This window comes from Grampus griseus (genome assembly GCF_964374135.1).
Source record: "Grampus griseus genome assembly, chromosome: 19".
Classification (NCBI taxonomy): Eukaryota; Metazoa; Chordata; class Mammalia; order Artiodactyla; family Delphinidae; genus Grampus; species Grampus griseus.
This window is the reverse complement of record NC_139013.1, coordinates 14,401,068-14,426,490: the sequence shown is the minus strand read 5'-3', so window position 1 is coordinate 14,426,490 and position 25,423 is coordinate 14,401,068. Positions and strand designations below refer to the sequence as shown.

The window sequence follows — 25,423 nt, the reverse complement described above, 5'->3', positions numbered from 1 at the left end:
CCCCAGCCCTAGTTCTTCCAGCGGATCAGAGGACGGGTCGGGGCTTTCTTTGGCTCTGGGGCGTATCCGGGGCCGCCCCTCGCGCGCGTTACAGCTCTCCGAGCACCGGCGTCTCCCTCCTAAACTACAAGCCCCAGAGCCCTTCGCACCTGAGCGTTTCCAGCCTTCTTCCCCCCCCCCCCCCACCCCGCTCCAACTACATTTCCCAGGGGCCACTGCGGCCCGATTCAGTCTGGTGACGTAGCGGCTTCGGTGGCTAGCGTTTCTCAGCGTGAGGCAGGTAAGTGTGTTTCCGTCCGGCTCTGGGGCGCTAAGCGGTGCGACCTGAAGCTCCAGAGGGGCCAGCCTGTGCGGGCCGAGGAGGTGCTCTCTCTCGGTCTTTGTCCGGGCGAGACGTGTACGTCCGGTTTGTTGGCGTGCGTTCGTCGGTGTGTCTACCAGGCTGCTCCTTCGAGTGTGTGTGTCAGTGTGTGTCTTTTTGTCTTGTGTTGCTACTAGGGTTGCGTGTGTGATGCCATAATAGCGTGTTTGTGGGGCCTACGCATGATCTGGTGTAGGGCGTTACCATGGGTCTGTGATTAAGGGGAGATTGTTGCAGCCTGTGTGACTCTGGCGCTGTGTCACCACGTTGGTGAGACTCTGTGACCCTGTGTGGCAGTGGCAGTGCCAGTGTGAGCGTGCGACAGCTTTTGTGTGGTTGCCGCCGAGGGTAACCCTTAGTAACCCAGTGATTCCTTGGTGTTCGTGAAGTTCGTGAAGCGTTTCCTTTCTCTCTGCCTCAGATATGGCTGCCTCTACCAAAACAGATAGGGTGAGTGACTGAGAATCTGGCTTCCTTGGAGGAAAGGCCTGAGCCTTGCCTTTCTGCATTCCTCTTCCCTGTAGTGCCTCGCCTAAAAGTGGGCTCAAGCGGAGATATGAGTACCAATTCATGAAGCACGATCATGGCTCTCCCGGGCCATGGGTCTTTTCTAGGGTCTCTGATGCCTACAGCTGTGAATCCCTCCTGCTTCTTCCTCCTTTTCCGCAATAGCCTTAGAGAATCCCTGAGAAAATGACCTCTAGGAGAGAAGGCAGGAATTTGAGTTTCAGTTTGAAGCTTCCAAGCACAGAGATTCTCCTGAGTTGCAGACTCGGTCTTGTAATGTGAATTCACAGATGTGGCCCCATATAGCCAAGAGAAGACGGCTGGAGTTTATGCTCCTCAAGGCCGCACTGTCTCTTACCTAAAGAGGGCTAGTTTGGGAGTCAGAGAAACCTATATTCTACTCTGGGCTCCATCACCTCCAAACCATGTCATTTTGGATGAGTTATGTTAACCTGGTTTCCATCATCTGTAAAATGGGGGGAAATACTTAACATTGCACTTTTGTTTTTTATTCTTTCCTTTTTTGAGAATCAAATGAGATAATATATACAAGTTCTTACCTAGTTGCTAGTATTGTTGATATCATTATTGCTATTAGAATTATTAAGGTGATTTAAACACATCGTTTGAACATCTCTGGTGTGTACTTGCCCTGTTCAGGAGAGAAAGTTGTGAACTCCATCCCATTGAACCTAAGGGAAGTTCTGTGGCAAAATGCAGCCATTTTGTCAAGGATGCAGGCTGCACCTTGGTGTCTAAGGGACTCAACTCCAGCTTTTGAGGGTTTTGGGGGGTTGAAGAATCTTCATGTGTTATCAGGGGCCAGAGAAGGAAGTGGGGTGAGTTTCAAATTGTGTGCTTGGAAGCTGCAAGACAGGCCTGCAGCCTTCTATCTCCTTTTTCCTCCTCCAGACCTACAGGACTCTGTACTCCCCACCAGAAGAGCCTGAACGGAGAAGTTTGTACCATTTAAGCCTTAAAGCCATGGCCCAGATGAGTTGGTATCTTCCCTCTTTCTTCTAACACCATCTTGTTTATCATGACTTATGCATGACATTTTGTCTAAAGTTTGCTATCCTAACAGGTTTCTATGAGCAATTGGTCCTCAGTTCCTTGCATCCCTAGGGATGAGAGGGCTGAAGATATGTTCTCAATTTACCCAATTCTTACTCTTATCATCCCTGCTCCCCCCACCCTCTCTTCATGTATTTATTCAGGAAACTAATTCCACCCATCCAGGGAACTTTGTGCTCCCCACAACCCTGATGATGCAGAAATACACATCTTGGAGAGAACTGAAAACCTTTGTAACTTACGTTGTCATGTGGAATATTTACCAGCACATGAGGCACAGGCACTGCCAGAAAGACATAGGCCAGGGATGGAGCAAGGCATTAGAAGGACCCTTTTAAATCTGAAATGAACCCTTTCATTTCAAGATTGGAGGAAACTGGGGAAGGGCGGGTGTCCCAGGTTTTGAATAGGTCATTTTGGAAGGTAGTTTGTGCAGCAGCTGTTTACCAACAGATGAATCTGTAAAACTCTTAAGACTGATACATTCTCTTTGCATTTTAACATTTCTGAATTGGGGATGCCTTTTTTTCAACCAATGGCGTCTTCAGTTTGGTGAAATACAGTAACATTACCTACCTCATAAATAGTAGTTTTTAAGGCCAAAGAGGAGATAGTCCTGAGAGACCTGATGGGGACCACCTTCTTTAGGAGGACTTTAAAAGAAGGTTTGTGATGGAGGACTTTAACACAGAGATGTGGGTCAACGGGGTAGGGGTTTGGGCAGGGAAATGATAAGAGATGAAGCACAGGGTCATTGTTATTCCTAAAGTGTCCAGTTTAAAGTTGATGCAGTTTGAGTAATGACCGTGTATGTGGAACTCTGAGTCAGCTTTACCAGCTCTCTGTCATCAGGGTGTAGTGTGGCCCAATGGACTGTTACAAGTAAGGAGCTGATCTCCTTACCTGAAATTTGGGGATTCCTTGGACAGGTTCCCAGAGGTCCTTGAACTCTCAGAAGTTGTATGTATGGAGTTGCATATTGGGGCCTAGGTGTATTTTTCTAGGGATCAGATTTTAAAAATTTGACTTAATTCCCAGAGAAATAACCCATGTCCTAGCTCAGGCTGGTATAATAAAATACCATAAACTAGGTGGCTTACAAAAACATTTCTTAGTTCTGGAGGTTGGAAGTCACATCAGGGTGCTAGCTAGCATGGTTGAGTTCTGGTGAGAACCATCTTCCAGGTTGCAGACTGTTAGCTTCTCTTTGTATTCTCATGTGGCCCAAAGAGGGCGCTCTGGTCCCTTCATCATCTTCATCCCATTTATGAGGTCTCTATCCTGATGACCTAATAATCTCCCAAAGGTCCCACCTCCAAATACCATCATATTGAGGGTTAGATTTCAACATAAGAATTTTGGGAAGACAAACATTCAGTCCATAACAACTCCCAAAGTCTCAAGAACCCCTGGACTAGAATCCCAAGACTATAAGAACTGGCAAAGGTGTTTGCAATAATCTTGCCCTAAATCAGTGCCCTACAGTGAATGCATTGTTGAGTAATTTATGGTTTCTCTTTCACAGAAAGACTGGGCTTTTTCAGTCAGTTACCTCTCCATTGTTGGGAGGAGCAGGGTGTAGCTTGTTATGAACATTTTCTTCTTTTGCTACAATCCTATACAACCTGTGAATATAAGCCCTGCTGGCCACCAGAGCCAGGTAATCAAGGGGCATCCCCTGGGCAGCAGCCACAAAATCTGGGACTCCAGGCGTGTGCACAGGCTCCCTTCTGGGAGATACCAGCGACATGGAGTGAGGCAGAGGGATAGTGCAAAGTTGGTACCTGCCAGCCTTTCTGATCTTTGGAGAGTATTTCAGTAGACCTCTAGATATGTGTTAAGTTAGAAGCCTGCCCCTCAGGCTGAAGCTTTAAGATAAGCAAATAGGCCTCTTTCACAGAAAGCCTGGGGATGTGTTTCATGCTGCTACGTCTGTGCTGTTTCTTTTAAGAGCAGCCAGGTAAGAACTGTTTCTGTTACGGAACCAAACTTGGGTCTGCTTGCTTGTGTGTGGTGAAGCCAATCTGCTGACACTGGGTTGTGCTGAAGGAAAGTGCAGCATTTATTGCAGGGCGCCAAGCAAGGAGTCCAGGGCAGCTAGCACTTAAAAGACCTGAACTCCCTGAGGGCTTTCAGGGAAAGGTTTATAAAGACAGGGTGAGGGAGGGGGTTTGTGGTGTGTGTGATCAACTCATGGACATTCTTCTGCTTGGTTGGTGGTGAGGTAATTGGGAGTCAGCATCATCAACCTTCTGGTTCCAACCAGTCTGGGGTCTACATGCTTGTGGGAAGCATACAGTTAACTTCTTCCACGTGATGGGGGTTTCAGTGTCTGCAAAACAGCTCAAAGGACATGGCTCAGAATATCATTTATAGCCCTTGAGGAAGAACTAAATGTCCTTGACTTCAATGGCTAAAGTATTATTTTTGTCTTGCTTGACTGTTTTCCTTTCTGCATTTTCTCACTTCTTTGATTAAACTTATTCTTTGAAGTTCTTCTGTAGACAAAAGGCAGGAGGATGACATGGGCGGGGGTCTATTCTGGGAAGGCCTCACAGGGTCCTGCCCGGTTACATTTCTCTGTTTGTTACAGTCCAGTCCGATTGGCAAACTTAAGCCGTGCTGGCCACGAGAGCCAGGCAATCAAGGGGTGTACCCTGTGCTGCAGCCATCAAAAATCAGAGCACCAGGTGTGTGCACAAGCTCCATTCTGGGAGATACAGGCAACCTGGAGGGAGACTGAGGGAGAGCATGAAGATCGTGCCTGCCTTCCCAGATCTCTGGAGAGGATTACACTCAGCCCTTAGATATGTGTTTAATTAGAAGCTGGGCCCTCAGCCCACAGCTGTGAAGATAAGCTAATAGGCCTCTTTCACACGAAGACTGGGCATTTCAGTCTGCTACCTCTCTGCTGAGCCCTGGGATGGGTAGCTAGTAAAAAAACAAAACAAAACAAAAAAACCCTCTTTCTCCATTTATTACAGTCCTTTGGGACCTGGGAACATAAGCCCTGCTGGTCACCAGAGCCAGGCAACCAAGGGATGTGCCCTGGGTGGCACCCACAAAAACTGGGCTCCCAGGCATGAGCATAAACTGCTTTCCAGGAGATACTGGTGACCTGGAGCAAGATGGAGGAAGAATGCAAAGATGGCACCTGCTGGCCTCTGTGGTTTTTGGAGAGTATTTCAGTAGGCACCTAGATGTGTGTTAAATTAGGTACCTGCTCCTCAGGCTAAAACTTTGCAAATTCACTTCTTTCATAGATAGTTGGGTGCTCATTTTGTTGCAGGAGAGGGAAATGTCATGACCTGGGACCTTCAGGAGTCCTTAGGACAGACCAGAGAGTCCTTGGCTTCACACAGGAAAGAATTCAAGAGCAAGTCAGAGTAAAGGGAAAGCAGGTTTATTTAGAGAGATACACATTCCACAGGCAGAATGTAGACTGTCTCAGAAAGTGAGAGTGGCCCTTGGGCGTGGGGTCGTAGGTTTTTATGGGTTAAGTAATTTCGTAGGCTAATGAGTGGGAGGAATATTTTTGCTATTTTGGTGTAGGGTGGGGATATCCCAGGAATTGGGCCACTGTTCACGTTTTGGTCTTTTACGGTCCTCCTCAGAGCTGGCATAAGAGGGAGTGATTTTTAGTTTTACAATGAAGGTATAATGAGCTAAAGGTCAATGACCGGACTATTCTCAAAGCCATCTTGGTTTCAGCTGGTTCCAGATAGGCTTTATCGCATCCCAACAGCAGTGCCCCTTCTTCGTTATCTAGCATTTGTGTCCTACCCCTTTCCCTCCTGTCTCAATTAGGCTGCCTCTGTGCTGGGCCCTGGGAGGATAGCCAGGTGAGTCTGCTGGAGCCCTTTAAGAACTGTTTCTCAGTTTGTCCTATCCTGTGGGTCTTGTGGATGCAAATACTATTGGCTTTCAAAGCCAGGGGTTTTGGTGGCTCATCTCAGGTACAGGTCTTAAAAGTTGTGGTTCCAGATGTGGGGTTCAAATCCTTTGCTCCTCAGGGAGAAGCTCAGAGTTGTGAGTTTCCTCCCAATTGTAGATTGCCGTGCCAAGGGTGGGGTTTATGGTGAGACTGCCTCTCAGCCTCTCCCTACCGGTTTGGTTTTTAAAATTTTATTTATTTATTTAACATCTTTATTGGAGTATAATTGCTTTACAATGGTGTGTTAGTTTCTGCTTTATAACAAAGTGAATCAGCTATACATATACATATATCCCCATATCTCTTCCCTCTTGTGTCTCCCTCCCACCCACCCTCCCTATCCCACCCCTCTATCTCCTACCTGTTTTGATGGGGATTTTTTCCTTGTTTACCCAATACATGGGAGTTCCTCAACTAATTTTTGGATTTCTTTCAGAGGGAATTGTTCTGTATGTAGCTGTAGATTCATTGTGGCTGCGGGAGAAGGTGATGAGTTCAGGATTCTTCTATGTTGCCATCTCAAACTGGATCCTCACTCTGCTCTTTTCTTGAGGGATAATGCATGTCCAAATTCAGATAGCTCTGTTGACCCGTCTGTCCTGTGAAATCTTAGAAGTAAAACAGACTTCATTCTATCCTATTTTCTGTCCCCCTTTAGTCCCAGCTGGCACTTTTTCTGCTGCTATAATCTCATCTCTCTTCCTGGCTCCAGCTGAGATGGCTGATTAAACTCATTGGTAATCTCTTTATGGAGTGACTGTCCAGCCACACTCTTGGTGTTCTCTCCAGAGCACATTTTCTCATTTTTTGCAACGTGAATAGGCTGAGAATTTTCCAAATCTTCAAGATCTGGTTCGTTTTTGCTTAAAAGTTCCTTCAAGGGGCTTCCCTGGTGGCGCAGTGGTCGAGAGTCCGCCTGCCGATGCAGGGGACGCGGGTTCGTGCCCTGGTCCGGGAAGATCCCACATGCTGCAGAGCGGCTGGGCCCGTGAGCCATGGCCGCTGAGCCTGCGCGTCCTGAGCCTGTGCTCCGCAACGGGAGCGGCCACAGCTGTGAGAGGCCCGCGTACCGCAAAAAAAAAAAAAAAAAAAGTTCCTTCAATTTATCTTCCTCTCCTCCCTCATTTTATAATAAACATTAAGAAACCAGGCTACACCTTCAACACTTTGCTTAGAAATCTCCCTAGCTTAATCCAAAGTTGTCACTAATTTCCACAAAACACTAGAACACAGTTCTGCCAAGTTCTTTGTCACTTTCTAACAAGGATCACTTTTCTTCCAGTTTCCAAGAGCATGTTCATAATTTCCATCTGTGAGCTCACCAGAATCACCTTTAACATCTGTATTTCTACAAACAGTCCCATTAATGCAATCTAGGCTTTTTTCTTTTCTAAATTTATTTATTTATTTATTTTTGGCTGCATTGGGTCTTCATTGCTGCGCATGGGCTTTCTCTAGTTGTGGCGAGCAGGGGCTACTCTTCGTTGCCGTGCGCGGGCTTCTCATTGCCGTGGCTTCTCTTTGTTGCGGAGCATGGGCCCTAGGCCCGCGGGCTTCAGTGGCTGTGGCACACGGACTCAGTTGTGGCTTGTGGGCTCTAGAGCGCAGGCTCAGTAGTTGTGGTGCACGGGCTTAGTTGCTCCTCAGCATGTGGGATTTTCAGAGACCAGGGCTCAAACCCATGTCCCCTGCATTGGCAGGCGGATTCTTAACCTCTGCGCCATCAGGGAAGTCCGTAGGCTTTTTCATACATACACCTCAAAACTCCTCCAGCCTCTACCCATCACCCAGTTCCAAAGCCATAACCACTTTTTTTTTTTTTTTGGCATTTGTTACAGCAGCATTCCTACCTCATGGTGCCAAAATCTATCCACAACAGTCACTTTCCAGCTTAAACCTATTATTGTTTCCCTTTATCCAGTGGAAAATGCCTGATCTTTTCTGCATGAAATGCTTCATCATCTGGCCTCTGATTACCTAAACTAATCTCTCTGGACTCCATATGATTTTCTTGCAGTCTGCATAATCCCCACTCATTCTGCCACTTCTATGATACTACACATGAGGTTCCCTTTACCTAAAATCAAAATATCTGTTACTGTATTCCCAGTTTTTATGGGGTTTATTTAATCTCTCTATATTTATTCAGGGAAGGCTTCATGCCCACCCCAGGGCTATGTCACGTACTTTCTTCTGCTCTCCCAAAGCCTTCTGTTGTCTTTAAAACATTTATCAGAGTGACTTTTTCCATTTAAAATAACTTCTTTGAAATTATACATGCTGTTTGTAACATATTAAAAAAATACACAGGTGTAACTTTTACTACAATTATTTTAATGTAATTTTTACATAACTCCCTTTTATCCCTATCTCTAATGCGTTCAAAGTCACCACGTCCTTAAGTTTGTCTCCTTGTGAAAAAATAAAAGACAAATGTTATTGGTTTTTGTTGCTTTTTAATTTTTATTTATTTTTGGCTGTGTTGGGTCTAATTGCAGCGAGTGGGGGCTACTCTTCGTTGTGGTGCATGGGCCTCTCATTGTGGTGGCTTCTCTTGTTGCACAGCATGGGCTGTAGGGTGCATGGGCTTCAGTAGTTGTGGCTCACGGGCTCTAGAGCGCAGGCTCAGTAGTTGTGCAGGGGCTTAGTTGCTCCGCGGCATGTGGGATCTTCCCAGACCAGGGATCAAGCATGTGTCCCCTGCATTGGCAGGCAGATTCTTAACTGCTGTGCCACCAGGGAAGCCCCATTTTTTGTTGCTTTTATTTTTAATTTACATAAGCAATGTGGCGCAATAGACTTTTTAAAACTTTTTTCACTCAGAAAACCATGGCTAGTTCTTTTGTTTGTTTGTTTGCTCCATAATATTCCACCTGATTTTATTTGGCCATTCCCTGAGTGAGCGATACTAGATTGCCTCTAATTCCTCCAACAAAATCCACCCCTCCAACAGCATAACAAAAAAGACTATGATTAAAATTCTTATACATATCTTACAGAAATGTGAAATTTTCTCTGAGATATATACCCCAGAGAATGAGATTGGTGTATCATAGGGTTCACTCATACTTAATTTGACTAAGAACTGCCAGGTCACTCTCCACTACAACTGTATATTCCTGCTAGTAGTGTGTAAGAGTTCCTCTTTCACCACACCACTACCAACACTTGGCATTATCCAGCTTTCTGATTTTCACAGTCAGCTATGTATAAATTGGTATCTTGTCTAAATTTCGTTTATCTGACTATTGAAAAGTTTGAACATTGTTTCTTTGACTTGTTAAATATTTGGTTTTCCCAGTCGGTAAAATGACTTCATATCTTTTTCTTGGAGGTATATACTTTTTTCTTTTTGATTTGTATAGTTTAGTAGCATATTCTCGTTGATAGTCTAGATGATAGTTGCATGTTAGTGCTAGATGTTGCAAATATCTTCTTTCAGCCTATCATTTTTTTCTGGTAACTTTGGGGTCCTTTGCTTAATAAGCATTAATTTTGGTATAGTGTAAGGCATCTTTGAAATTCTTTTTTTACCTATAATTTGTGCTTTCTTGGATTTTGTTTTAAGGTCTCCCCAACTGAAGTCACAAATATATTCTACAGGATTTTTCTCCCATTTATCTTTCAAAATTAGGTTTTTATTCCACCTAGAATCCTTATTTGTATAGGACTTATGGTCAGAACCCACTTACATTTTTCTCATGTAATGAGCTACTTTCCTAATATAATTTTCTAATAGTTTATCATTTCCTCACTACTAAAGAGTGTGTATATATATATATGTGTGTGTGTGTATGTGTGTGTGTGTGTATTTCTCTACTTACTTCCATTGGTCTATGGGAAAGTTAACAACTAGAGGGAAGAGTCCACACAAAATTGCTCTCACTTCTGACACCAATTCCAAGTCTGAGGGGCTCCCAAAACTACCTTAAGTTGTTGTTTTTTTAAAATTCATTTTATTTTTTATTTCTTTATTTTTGGCTGCATTGGGTCTTTGTTGCTGCATACAGGCTTTCTCTAGTTGCAGCGAGTGAGGGCTACTCTTCATTGCAGTGCACATGCTTCTCATTGTGGTGGCTTCTCTTGTTGCGGAGCATGGGCTCTAGGTGCATGGGCTCAGTAGTTGTGACTCACGGGCTCTAGAGCGCAGGCTCAGTAGTTGTGGCGCACGGGCTTAGTTGCTCTGTGGCATGTGTGATCTTCCCACACCAGGGATCAAAAACCTGTCCCCTGCATTGGCAGGCAGATTCTTAACCACTGCGCCACCAGGGAAGTCCTTAAGTAGATTTTAGAATAAGATTATGAGGTAGCTCAAAAAATCCCACTGGGATTTTATTTGGAATCTCATTGAATTTATATATAAATTTGGAGAAATTTGATATTTTTATTTTGCTAAGTCATCTGATCGAAGAACATGGAATATCTTTACATTTATTCAAAACTTCCCCTTTAAGAGTTTAAAGGTTTTTCCATAGTGGTCTTGTGTGTTCTGTGTTAATTCTTAAATAGTCATTGCTAGTGTGGAGAAATTTTATTGTTTCTAATAAAATGATCTTGAATCTAGCAGACTAGCCAAACTCTCATAGTTGTCCAATAGTTTACATGTTCACTTGGGTGGATTTTCTCAGTAAATGAATCTTAATGTCCTCAAATATTGAGTTTTAGTCCTTCCTTTTCAGTCCCCACACATCTTATTTTTGTCATCTTAGATCATTGTTTAGGAATTCCAGTAATATGTTAATCATTGTTTAGGAATTCCAGTAATATGTTAAACAATGGAAGTGGTACCAGTCATTCTTTTCCTGTAACCTATGTTTAAAAGGATTGACTAGTTTCTTCATTATGAACTACATTTTGCCATGGGGTTTTGCTGTGTATGTTACATATAATTAAGAAAGGTCCCATTTAGTCCTACTTTGTTGGAGGTTTCTTTCGCCCCAATGACTAGTCCTCGAATTCAATCAAATTACGTTTCTGTACCATTCACATTCCAAGGAACATCATTGAGGGAGCACCTTTTTCTCTTATCCTGAGGAGGCAGGGCCTTTATTCCTTTTCACTTCTGAGTTCCTTGTATCTCTGTCTTTAATGTAGGGCTTTTCCTTCTACTGATACAAGTGGGACACTCCCAAATCCCTGCCCTTCCCATGCAGGAAATGGGAGACCTATCCTTGAGAGCTCTTCTCTGTCATTTGCTTGCTCTGGAAACTTGACTCTTTCTTTTGTAATCAACAGGATATTTATGGTGGATTAAAAATGGGCCATAAATCGTTCAATGTTTTCCCATTGTGGGGAGATATCTGATTCCTCACTTCTTGAATCTAGGATGATCTTAGTGGTTAGCTTGACCAATTGAATATGGCAGAAGTAATGTTCTGTGGCTTCTAAGGCTAGGTCATAAGAAGCCGGTGCTTCTGCCTAGTTATCTTGGAATACTCACTCTTGGGATGCTTCATATTGGAACCCAGCCACCATACTGTGAGAAATTGAAGCCACACAGAGGCTGTATATAGATGTTCCTGGCAACTGCCTCAGGTGAGCTCCTAGTCAACAACCAGTGAGCCAAAGTGGATGTCCCAAATTAGATGAAAGACATGAAACTACAGCTCCAAGAAGCTTAATGAACTCCAAGCAAGGTAAACTCAGATCCCCACTGAGATGCAGTATACTAGAATTCTCGAAAAATAGAAAAATCTTGAAAGCAGCCAAGATAGAGACTTGTCACAAACAAGGGATCCTTAGTAAGATTAACCGCTGATTTCTCATCAGAAACCATGGGGGTCAGAAGGCAGTGGGAGGAAATATTTAAAATGCTGGGGCGGGGGTGTGGAACAAAAAACAACAACCAAAACTGTCAACCAGGAATTCTATATTGGCAAACCACTCCTTCAAAAATGAAGGAAAGGGCTTCCCTCGTGGTGCAGTGGTTGAGAGTCCGCCTGCTGATGCAGGGGACATGGGTTCCGGTCCTGGAAGATCCCACATGCTGCGGAGCGGCTAGGCCCGTGAGCCATGGCCGCTGAGCCTGCACGTCCAGAGCCTGTGCTCCACAATGGGAGAGGCCACAACAGTGAGAGGCCCGTGTACCGCAAAAAAAAAAAAAAAAAGGAAAAATTAATATATTTCCAGATAAACAAATGCTAAGAGAGCTCATGTCTACTACACCTGCACTGCAAGAAATGCTAAAGGGAGTTGTTAAGGCTGAAACAAAAGGACATGAGACAGTAACTCAAAGCAATACAAAGAAATAATGATCATTGACAAAGGTAATACATAGATGTATACGTTAAAGCTATCACCATTGTTTTTCAGGTTTGTAACTCTCTTTTTGTTTTCTATATGACTAAAAAGACAAATGCATACAACAATAATTATAAATCTATGTCAGTGGGCACATGATGTATAAAGATGTAATTCGTGAAATTACAACATAAAAGTTTGGGATGGAGTTGGATAACAGCAGAGTTAATGTGTCGTTAAACTAAGTTGGTATCAATTCACACTTGGTATCAATTCACAGATTGGTATAAATTTAGGGCATTAACTATTAATTCCCAAATTGCAACCAATAAATTACCTTAAAAACATACTGAAAAAGGGGGAATAAGAATTACATTGGAAAAGGCATTATTAGAAGAACTGAATAAAAATCATATAAGACATATAGAAAACATAGCAAAACAGAAGAACTATGTTATCAGTAATCACTTTAAATATAGATAAACTTACAAATTAAAAAACAAAGGAAGCAGTATGGATTTTTTGATAACTTGATGCAACTGTATGCTGCTCACAAGTGATTCATTTTATACCCAAGTCACAAATAGGCTCAAAGATAAATGATGGGAAAAGATATTCTAAGCAAATGAAGAGCAACCAAAAGAGATCTGGAAGGAGGGTCAAGATGGCAGAGTAGTAGGATGTGGAGCTCACCTCCTCCCACAAACACATCAAGAATATATCTACATGTGGAACAGCTGTCACAGAAAACTAACTGGAAACAGGCAAAAGATCTCCTATACAACCAAAGTGGCAAGAAAGATCAACATGTAACTGGGTAGGATGGGGGAAAAAAGGCATCAGGTCAGGACTGGCACCCTGGGAGGGATTTGTAAGGAAGAGAAGGTCCACACAGGTAGACCCTTGCCCTGGAAAGGGAGCATATTACATTGACTCACAATCTGGGCATCCCAGTCCTAGGGTCCTGAACAGAGGAGACAAGTCACCTTGCCTACTGGGAAATCCACTGAGACAGACAGAAGGATTGAAGAAGCCTAGACTCTACTCTCAAGGAGTGGTGTGTGTGTTCTGGCTCACTAACAATCCATGCAGAGAGAGACTTGCAGTAGTGTGTGCTGCCTTGCCACACTTCCCAATCTGAAGGGGCGAATACCTTGGACCTGCTCACTCCTTACTACAGCCTGGCATGAGGTCAGGGCAAAGATTCAGTCTAACTATGCAGAGATAGATCAGGGTGCCTAGGACATGATCCAGGCAGAACCATGGAGACCATTGTTACTGCATGCACAAGGGAGCAGCAGGGCTAGCTGGGCAGACATTGCAATGTGCAGACCAGGTGGCCACAGGAGTGGCTAAGCATTGAATCCTGGGAAGAGAGGCCCTGGGTGAGGACTCAATCTAGCTATAATGAAGCAGCCAGAAGGGCCTGGGGTGTGATCCAGGGGGAGCTACGGAACCCATTATCGGTGTGTAGAAGGAAGTGGCAGCTCTAGTGGCAGAGCCTATTGTAAGCATGCAAATGGCGGCAGCAGGTCCAACTGCATCAGACACTGTCAGCACACTCACTGGGCATTGCCACAAGAACGCACAGCAGCTAAGTGCTGAAACTGAGGCAAACTGGCCCTGGGCAAGAGCACCCAGCAATTCATTTCCCAGTGAGGGTGCCCCGGCTCCGCCGACTGCACACTGCACCTAGTGCCAGGTCTGGGGCAGACAGATCCTGGGAGAAGTCTGCCACAGAGTCAGACCAGATGCCAGGTAGCAATACAGCCACCTCAATTCCTGCAGCCACAACACCCTGACACCCAGCCCCAGTCTACTGCACACCACAGCCTTGCACTACATCTGGGATGAACAAAACAGAAAGACACGACCATGGGCTGCTTGTGAGCAGATGCCTACTCAGGCAGTGCATGCATAGGTTCTCTGTGACCACACAGGCCTCACCTGATTTAGCAATCACTTCCTTTGGGGCAGGACATGAACTCAAGGGCAATGGAACCTGATTAAACTTGACCTCAGGGCTTCTACCCTAACAACTGGAGAGCAGACCCAGCCCTGGAGAGGGTGATGACAGCCACAGGGTAAAGAGGAAGTCCCACCTCACATCCAGAACAGGCTCAAGGCACCACAATGCAAATCACACCCCCTATCAAGGGGATAATGGCCACCACACTCTGAGGAAACACATGGCTGGCATCCATGCCAAAAACAGCCCTCACACCAAAAATATTGGACACACAGCCTACACAGGGATGCTCCCACATAAAAACAGCCCTTCAAGAGCACAGTGGATAACTTTTTCTTCTAAATTCATAGAACAGAGAAAGTTAAGTAAAGTGAAAGAGCATAGGGATTAATCTTAGTTAAAAGAATAAGAGAAATCCCCTGAAAAAACAAATAATGAAACAGACCTCACCAGTCTACTAGACCCTGAGTTCAAAATGGAGGTAATAAAAATGCTAAAGGAATTAAGAAAGATTACCAATATAAAGTCAAATCACTGTAATAAGGAACTAAAAACTATAAAGATGAATCAATCAAAAATAGACAATTTAATTGCTGAGATAAAAAACAGTCTAGAAGCAATGAATAGCAGACTAAATGACACAGAAGAACGAATAAGTGATCTGGAAGATAGAATAATGGAAGTCACCCAATCCAGAACAGCAGACAGAAAGATACATTTAAAAAAAATAAAGTAACCTACAGGACTTATGGGATAATATAAAACCTGCCAACCTATGCATAATAGGGTTTCCAGAAAGAGAAGGGAGAGAAAAGGGAGTTGAAAATGTATTTGAAGAAATTATGGCTGAAAACTTCCCAAACCTAAAGAAGGAAACAGATATCCAGGTACAGGAAGCACAGAGGGTCCCAAACAACCGAAACAGACCAATACCAAGACATATCATAATTAAAATTCCAAAAGTTAAAGAGAGGATTCTAAAGGCAGCAAGAGAAAAACAGTTACAAGGGAACCCCCATAGGCAATTAGCTGATTTCTCTGTAGAAATTTTGCAGGTCAGAAAGGAAGGGCATGATATATTCAAAGTTCTGAGAGAAAAAAACCTGCAATCTAGGATACTCTACCCAGCAAGATTATCATTTAGAATAGAAGGAGAGAGAAAGAATTTCTTAGACAAGCAAAAACTAAAAGAATTCAACAATACTAAACCTACCCTGTAAGACATATTGAAGGGTCTTCTCTAAATAGACAAGAAGCAAGAATATATAGGAAAGGGAAAACCACAATAAGAAAGGCAAATATATAAAAGGATTGAAGACCACTTAAATGAGCCAGTAGATAGATTTTAAAAGTCAGAAAATTTTGTAAAAGCGATAACTACAAGTAACAGCAAAAGGATAAACATAAATATGTAAAATAGGACATTAAAATCACAAAATATGGGGGAGGGGAGTTTAAAATGTAGATATTTTAGCACATGAACTTGTATGACTATCAATTTAACACAAGTAGATATAGTTATGGGCCAACATACTTGAGCTCCACAGTTACCACAAATCAAAAACATATAGTAGGGACTTCCTTGGCAGCACAGTGGTTAAGAATCTGCCTGCCAATGAAGGGGACACAGGTCAATCCCTGATCCAGGAGTATCCCACATGCCGTGGAGCAACTAAGCCCATGCGCCACAACTACTGAGCCTGCGCTCTAGAGCCCACGAACCACAACTACTGAGCCCACGTGCCTAGAGCCTGTGCTCCACAACAAGAGAATCCACTGCAATGAGCAGCCTGTGTACCACAATGAAGAGTAGCCCCTGCTCGCCACAACTAGAGAAAGCCGTGTGCAGCAATGAAGACCCAATGCAGCCATATACTAATTAATTTTAAAAGTTCACTATTATTATCTATCATCCATCCATCCATCCCTCTATTCACTCACTCACCATCCCTCTATCCATCCATGTATCCATCCATCCTCCCTCTCTTCCTCCCTCCCTTAAAAAAAAATCAGAGGCAACAGAGGTCCTAAATGACATAATAGACCAGTTGGACTTAACAGATATCTGTAGGACATTCCATCCAAAAACAGCAGAATACATGTTCTTTTCAAGTGCACTTGGAACATTCTCTAGGATAGACCACATACTAGGTCACAAAATAAGCCTCAACAAATTTAAAGAGGATAGAAATTATTTCAAGCACCTTTTCTGACCACAACAGTATGAAACTAGAAATCAACCACAGAAAGAAAAACAGGAAAATAATGAACTGATGGAGACTAAACAACATGCTACTAAAAAAACTAATGGGTCAACAATGAAATCAAAATACCTTCAGAGAAATGAAAATGAAAACACAACTTTACAAAATGTATGGGATATAGCAAAAGTAGTTATAAGAAGAAAGTTCAAAGAGATACAGGCCTTCCTCAAGAAACAAAAAAGTCTCAAACAACCTCCCTACCACGAAAAGAATTAGAAAAGTCAACGAAACCCAAAGTCAGTAGAAGGAAGAAAATAATAAAAATTAGAGAGGAAATAAATAAAATGGAGATCAGCAAAAATAGAAAAGATCAATAAAACTGGGAGCTGTTTTTTTTTTAAAGATAAAATGAACAAACTTCTAGGCAGGCTCACCAAAAACAAAATAGAGAGGACATCAATAAACAAAATAGGAAATGAAAGAGGAGAAATAAATGATGTCATAGGAATACAAAAAATCATAAGAGAATACTATGAACAGTCATATGCCAACAAATTGGGCACGATAGAAGAAATGGACAAGTTTCTAGAAACACAGAGCCTGCCAAAACAGAGTCAAGAAGAAACAGATAATTTGAACAAGACTGATGACTAGAAGTGAAATCATATCTAGAATTAAAATAAAAGAACCAACCTCCCTCTAAACAAAGGTCCAGGGCCAGATGGCTTCACTGAGGAATTCTACCAAACATACAAAGAAGAACTTACACCTATCCTTCTCAAACTTGTTCAAAAGACTGAAGAGGAGGGAACACTCCCAAATTCATTTTATGAAGCCACCATCACCCTGATACTAAAACCAGACAAAGACACTACAAAAAAGAAAATTTCAAGCCAATATCTTTGATATAGATGCAGAAATACTCAACAAAACATTAGCAAACCAAATCTAACAATACATAAGAAGGATCATACACCATGATCAAGCTGGATCATTCTAGGATGGTTCAACATATGCAAATCAATCAGTGTTATACACCACATTAACAAAAGGAAAGACATAAACCACATGATCATCTTAATAGATGCAGAAAGTGCATTTGACAAAATTCAACATCCATTCATGATAAAAAAATTATCTCTCATCAACGTGGGTATAGAGTGAAAATACTTCAACATGATGAAAACCATTTATGACAAACCCACAAGCAACAAAATACTCAACAGTAAAAAGTGAAAGCCTTCCTGCTAAATTCAGGAAAAAGACAAAGATGCCCACTCTCCCCACTTCTATTCAACATAGTATTCGAACTCATAGCCACAGCAATCAGACAAGAAAAAGAAGTAAAAGATATCCAGATTGGAAGAGAAGAGGTAAAATGGTCACTATTTGCAGATGATATGATACTCTGTATACAGAACCCTAAAGACTCCACACCAAAACTATTATAACTAATAAATCAATTTAGCAAGGTAGCAGGATACAAGATTAATATACAGAAATTTGTTGCATTTCTTTACACTAACAGTGAAATATCAGAGTATGTAAAAAAAATCCCTTTTAAAATCACATCAAAAAGAAATACCTAGGAATAAACAACCAAGGAGGTTAGAGACCTATATGCTGAAAACTATAAAACTGAAGGAAAACTGAAAATGATTCAAAGAAATGGAAAGATACCCCATGCTCTTGGATTGGAAGAATTAATATTGTTAAAATGGTCATACTGGGGCTTCTCTGGTGGCACAGTCGTTAAGAATCCACCTGCCAATGCAGGGGACATGGGTTCGAGCCCTGGTTCAGGAAGATCCCACATGCCACGGAGCAACTAAGCCTGTGTGCCACAACTACTGAGCCTGCGCTCTAGAGCCCATGAGCCACAACTACTGAAGCCTGCACACCTAGATCGTGTGCTCTGCAACAAGAGAAGCCACCACGTTGAGAAGCCTGTGCACCACAACAAAGAGTAGCCCTCACTCACCACAACTAGAGAAAGCCCGTGCCCAGAAACAAAGACCCAACTCAGCCAAAAATTGTCGGGAACCAGCTGCAAGCTGACACAGTTCTTGCAGCTTAAAGCATGGCAAAGTCCTGCTTAATCACTGACAGGACCCGAAAGAGTTATTAGAGAAGATGTGAGTCTTGGCCCATGAGGTTGCTTGCGGTTTCTCTAACTATAGTTTTTCCTTGGCATGCTTTGGTAGTCACAGTCTGTTCTCATGCATGTTTATATCCTGGTTCGCAGAATGTTTTGTACTATAACTTCAACAGTAAGGAAATACTGTCTGATGATTCAGTTTGGTGATTTTCACAAAAAACATGTATTGTCTACTGCAATATATAAAGAGGTTTGATGAGAAATAAAGTGTGTGTGTTTATACACCACCCTCCTGACCCTGTCTCTTCTTAATCCCCTCACCTGCTCTCAGGACTTGTTCCTCAGTCTTACAGTGACTGATAAGTGACGCCCGAATAGGGACCTGAGTACGTGGGCTGTTGAGAGGGACCCTGGAAATATTTCACACGCAGACATATACAGGGTAAGTTGGATTGTACCGGGGGATATTTTAGATGTAGCCTTTCTTTCTGTTTTGTTCTCATCAGGAGTAAAAATGGGGCAGACTGAATCTAAGGAACGACAACTTTTCGTTCAGCTACTGTACTCTATGTTATCTGCTCAGGGTGTTAAGGTTACGCATAAACAGCTTGATCGTTTTCTTCATTTTGTGCAGGAACTTTGTCCATGGTTCCCGGAGGGAGGAACTGTTAATATTCAAACATGGGAAAAAATAGGTCAACAATTGAAAACTTTCAATTCCCTTTATGGACCTTCTAAGGTTCCTGTAGATACTTTTTCACTTTGGAATTTGATAAGAGATTGACCCAACTCATGACTCTTGACCCAACTTATGAGCTTCAGAAATTATTCAAAGCAGCGTCTTTATGCTGCTTCCCTTCTGCTCCTCAGTTACAAAATTTGCCTGAGGAACCTGTTTCTCCTACTGCACCTCCCTTGTTGGCGACCATGCCATCTTCAGAGTCCCTGGAGGAGGAGGATGAACTATCCCCAGAGGATGAGACTGAATTGCAGGAAGAGGCTGCACGATATCACAATCCTGATTTTGATGATGGCATTTTTGCAGCTCTTAAGAATGTGCCTGTGGAATCTGAAAACTTTCCTATATTAGATAAAACTTCATTTACTGCTTTAGCCCAAGCTTTAACTTGGGTAAAACATTTACATGGTGTTACTCAAGATGCTTCCCTAGCCCCTATTGCACATTCTTCTGGCTCTTCCTTGCCAGCAAAAGCTCCTGATGAGTCTCCTTCAGTAAATCAGGGGTCTATTTCTGTTTCTTCTACTTCCTCTCTACCTGTGAGTCTTTCTTCTCCACTCCAAACTGCTTTATTTCAAGCTTCTAAGCAGGGGGAAGATATATCTTCTTTGGGGTTTAAAATAAAGAAGGGGGAATATACCACAACCCCACACAATTTATTGCGACATTCTTTTTATACTTTAAATTTTTTGAACATAGATAAGCAAGGACAGACAGCTGCAGAAGGATTTTGGCATCCTCATGCCTTGCCTTTTGCTGAAGTCCGTTGGCAGGATCCTCTTACTAATCAATGGAATGGTCCAGGATCCTATACTAATATGGGGATGAGGGCATGTTTGTATGTTTCCTAGGGACACTAAGGATCCTCGTTGGATACCTGAGCGCCTCATGAGATTCTGTGGATCCGGACCAGATGGATGGTGAATTCCCTCCTCTGTAATATGGATCCGGACCGGATGGTGAACTCTCTCCCCCACCATATGAAGAGAATGCGGCTCGACGATACTTTCAATCCTCCTGAGAAACCAGCTCTCCAAGCTCATCAGTGTTGTCTATCCTGTGCCACGTGGATGGCCAACCTTCCAACATGGGGTCAATTGAAACGACTGACCCAGAAGGCAGAGGAGATGTTGATGCAGCAGCAAGTGACTAAGTCCCCACAAACGTTGTTTGTGGCTATGTTGGCTATTATCTCTTGTCAGGTAGTTTTGGGTAATACTGATAATTATTGGGCATATGTCCCTGATCCTCCATTACTTCGCCCTGTAGAATGAAATGATCCCTCAATTCCTGTTTATGTTAACGATACTTCCCTTCTTGGCTATCCAAGCAGTGATTTTATTACCCCTCTCACTGTAACTTGTTTTTCATATACTGCCTTTTCTTTGCGTGCCCCTATCTGTTTTTCCATTCCTGCATTTTGGTATCACCAACACGAACAATACCGGCATGGATGTCTTTCGGTAGGACCCAGGCCTTCTTATACATATCAGTTCCAGTATTGGAATGAAACATGGTCTCACAGGGAGTGGATTTTGAATATTATGAGGCTCTCCACTCCTTATTTTAAGGCTATAGAGGATCCTCCTAAGGACTTGCCTCCCTGCATTCAACAAATATTGTCCCCCTTTTCTAACCCCTCAGAACCTTTATGGTCATATCCTCCGTGGCATCGATGCCAATATTCTACACCATTGTGGCATCGAATTCCTCATACTACTGAAGCTGTTTTGGACTGGTCTTTCCCTCAACCTTTTGCTGAACTTCTTATTAATAAGATTGAATCTCCAGGGGGATGGGTGGAGGGTGTCCTCTCCACCAATTTAGGAAATGTACAAAATAATATCTGGAAATTGATGGCTGCTGTGGGGCCTGTTGTCCTTTCACATCAACAACATCCTGTTAGGAACTTAACCGCTTTTGTTATGGCTTGTGTTCCATCACCCTATGCTATTCTTACTGGTTCTGTCTACGTTTTTCAAAAAGAAGGGTTTTATGACATACATTGTGATAATTGTAATTTGACAAATTGTATAACCATGCGGGAACCAAACCGGGGATTTCTTCTTGTTCATCAGCCTCCCTTTGTTATGCTCCCTGTAAATGTTACAGGTCCTTGGTATTCTAATTCAGGTTTGCAGGTCAGGCATGAACTTTCCCCTCTTTTACAATGGCCCAAGCGATTTTGGGGGTTACTTATAGCTGGAATTACAGTGCTCATTGCAGTCATTGCTTCTGTAGCTGCTTCTGATACTGCGCTGACTCAAAAGTATTCATACTGCCACGTTTGTGAATAATTTAGCTGCTAATGTCTCTAATGCTTTGGGAACTCAAGAAATTATTGATAGAAAATTAGAAAGTCATGTTAATGCATTGGAAGAAGTTGTTCTTATTCTTGGAGACCAATTAGCTGCTTTAAAAACTGCCTGTTCTATGCGTTGTCATGCAGAATTTTCTGCAATCTGTTAAGCCATATAACGATTCACAGTGGCCTTGGCCTCAGATTAAGAATCATTTATTGGGAATTTGGTCTCATTCCAATCTATCCCTTGATATTGCTGGCTTACATGGGGATATCACAAATATCCAGCATGCAGCTCCCCTAGATGTAAATCCAGTGGAAATTGCTTGAGACATATTTACCCAGATTACACGTACTTTTGCCCCAAGTTCTCTTATTAACCTCTTTATCCTATAATTGTTATTGGTATTTTAATATTATTGTGTATTTGTTGTTTTCCAGTCCTCCTGCGAATTGGCTTATGAGCAATTGCAGAACTCCAAGTCGGACTCTACTACCTCACATTAAAAAATAAAGAAGGGGGACATGTCAGGAACCAGCTGCAAGCTGACACAGTTCTTGCAGCTTAAAGCATGGCAAAGTCCTGCTTAATCATTGACAGGACCCGAAAGAGTTATTAGAGAAGATATGCGTCTTGGCCCGTGAAGTTGCTTGCAGTTTTTCTAACTATAGTTTGTCCTTGGCATGCTTTGGTAGTCACAGTCTGTTCTCATGCATGTTTATATCCTGGTTCGCAGAATGTTTTGTACTATAACTTCAACACTAAGGAAATGCTGTCTGATGATTCAGTTTGGTGATTTTAACAAAAACATGTATTGTCTACTGCAATATATAAAAAGAGGTTTGATGAGAAATAAAGTGTGTGTGTTTATACACCACCCTCCTGACCCTGTCTCTTCTTAATCCCCTCACCTGCTCTCAGGACTTGTCCCTCAGTCTTACAGCAACTGACAAAAAATAAGGAAATGAAGGGAGGGAGGGAGGAAGGAATTTATATATATATGAAAAGAAATAGTCATACTACCCAAAGCAATCTACAGATTTAGTGTGATTCCTATCAAAACACCCATGATGTTTTTCACAGACTAGAAAACATAATCCTAAAATTTATATGGAGTCACAGAAGACCCAGAATTGCCAAAGCCATCCTGAGGAAAAAGATGAAAGGTGGTGGCATAACCCGTCCAGACCTCAAACAGAACTACAAAGCTACAGTAATCACAACAACATGTTATTGACATAAAAACAGACATATAGATCAATGTAAAAGAATAGAGAACCCGGAGTAGACCCAGACACCTACAGTCAATGAATCTACAAGAAAGGAGGCAAGAATACACAATGAAAAGACAATTTCTTCAATAAGTGGTGTTGGGATAGTTGGACAGCTACATGCAAATCAATGAAATTAAAACATACCATATACAAAAGTTAACTAAAAATTGTTTAAAGACCTAAATTTAAGACATGACACCATAAAACTCCCAGAAGAGAACAAGTCAAAGAGCATTCTTGGGCATAAATCACAGCAATATTTTCTTAGATCAGTTTCCCAAGGCAAAACAAATAAAAGCAAAAATAAACAAACGGGACCTAATCAAACTTTAAAACTCTTGCACAGCAGAGGAAACTATCAACAAAACATAAAGACAACCTACTGAATGGGAGAAAGTATTTGCAAACAATGCAAACCAACAAGGGGTTAATATTCAAAATATACAAACAGCTGATACAACTCAATATTAAAAAACAACATAATTTAAAAATGAGCAGAAGACCTAAATAGACATTACTCTAAAGAAGACATACAGATGGTCAACAGGCACATGAAAATATGCTTAACATTGCTAATTATTAGAGAAATGCAAATCAAAACCACAATGAGATATCATCTCACATTATTCAGAATGGCCATCACCAAAACTATAAATAATAAATGCCAGAGAGTGTGTGGAGAAAAGGGAACCCTCCTACACTGTTGGTGGGAATGTAAATTGGTGCAGCCACTATGTAAAACAGTATGGAGTTTCCTTAAAAAACAAAAAATAGAGCTACCATGTAATCTGGCAACCCCACTTCTTGGTAAATATTTGGAAAAGATGAAAACTCTAATTCCAAAAGATACATGTGCCTCAGTGTTCATGTAGCAGCGCTATTTACAATAGCCAAGACGGAAACAACCCAAATGCCCGACTGGCTTAAGAAGACATGATTGTGTGTGTGTGTGTGTGTGTGTGTGTGTGTGTGTGTGTGTGTGTGTGTGTGTGTGTGTGTGTGTGTGTGTGTGTAATGGAATATTAGTCATAAAAAAGAATGAAATATTGCCATTTGCAGCAACATGGATGGACCTAAGGAATATTATACTTAGTGAAGCAAGTCAGACAGACAAATATATATCACTTATATGTGAAATCTAAAAAATAATACAAATGAATATACAAAAGAGAAATGGATTCACAGGTACAGAAAACAAACTTATGGTTACCAAATGAAAAGGAGAGGGGGGAAGGGATAAATTAGGCGTATGGGAGTAACAAACTACTATACATAAAATAGATAAGCAATAAGGATTTACTGTATAGCACAGGAGATTGTGTTCAATATCTTATAATAACATAATTGAAAATAATATGAAAAAATACATATATATGTAACTCACTTTTCTGTACACCTGAGATGAACACAATATTGTAAATCAACTATATTTCAATTTTTAAAGGTTTAAAAGTTAGTTGTAATCTTTAAAGATATAAAAGTATCCACTAGAGGAACTAAAAAAGTGATCTTGTGTAGATAGATTAAAACACAAAATGGGTTTTAGGTCTAAATTGTTACAAAACAAAGAGGAAATTATCTATTGATAAAGGTGTCAATGCATTTAGAAGATAAACGTACTTGCACTCAACATCAGAGCCTCAAAATATATGTAGCAAACATGGACAGAATTGTTGGGAGAAATAGTTCTACAATACTTGGGGACTTAAGTACCTTATTTTCAATAATGAAAAGTATATCTAGATAGAAGATCAATAAGTAAGTGGACTTGGACAACACAAAAACCAACTAGCCCTAACAGACATATTTGGAACATTCCACCCAACAACAGCAGATACACATTTTTCTGAAGTGCACATGGAACATTCTCCAGGATCATAAAGTAATTCTCATTTTAAACAACTGAAAGCATACCAAGTATCTAACTAATATGAAACAAGGTTAGAAGTCAATGTTAGAAAGAAAATTGAAAAATTTGCAAATATGTGGGAATTAAACAACATACTCTTTAAATGACCAATTGGTCAAAGAAGAAATCACTGGTGAAATTAGCAAATACTATGAGTTGAAGGAAAATAAAAACACAACATACCAAAACTTATGAGATTCAATGAAAGCAGTTCCCAGAGGGAAGTGTACAGCTATAAATACCTATATTAAAAAGGAAGAAAAAAAAAAAAAAAAAAAAGGAAGAAAATCTTAACCTAACTTTACATCTTAAGGAACTAGAAAAGAGGAGCACACTAAACCCAAAACCAGCAGAAGGAAGAAAATATGGACAAAAGCAGATACAAAGAATAAATGAAATTTAAAAATAGAATCAGTGAAACCAGAAGTTGGTTATTTGAATAGACCAAAATTGACAAACCTTTAGATTTGTCTAAAAGTGGGGACATTACAAACCTTACAGAAATTTAAAGAATTATAAAAGAATACTACAAATAATTGTACACCAACAAATTAAATAGTGTAGATAAAATGCAAAATCTATAGACACAAATTACTGAAATTGACTCAATAAGAAATTGAGAATTGCAACAGACCTGTAACAGGTAAGGAGGTTGAATCAGTAGTTCAAGACCTTCAAGAAAGAAAAGTCCAGGTCCAGGTGGCTTCACCAGTGAATTTAAACTTTTAAAGAAGGATTAACACCAATCCTATTCAAACTCTTCTGAAAAATAGGAGAGAATTATCCCTAACACATTCTATGAAGCCAGCAT

General features: G+C 41.5%; 1 long non-coding RNA gene across 2 annotated transcripts; it reads left to right on the top strand.

Annotated features, from left to right (window-relative positions):
- Positions 1-235: 235 nt before the first annotated feature.
- On the top strand, positions 236-22,296 carry LOC309836963. 2 transcript variants are annotated; one of them, XR_014298191.1, is made up of 5 exons: positions 236-280; positions 1,781-1,865; positions 18,719-18,829; positions 19,978-20,328; positions 21,870-22,296. It is a non-coding gene; the product is annotated as an uncharacterized lncRNA (long non-coding RNA). The 2 variants fall into 2 exon arrangements; XR_014298192.1 differs by lacking the exon at positions 1,781-1,865 and having other exon boundaries at positions 246-280.
- The last annotated feature ends 3,127 nt before the right edge of the window (positions 22,297-25,423 follow it).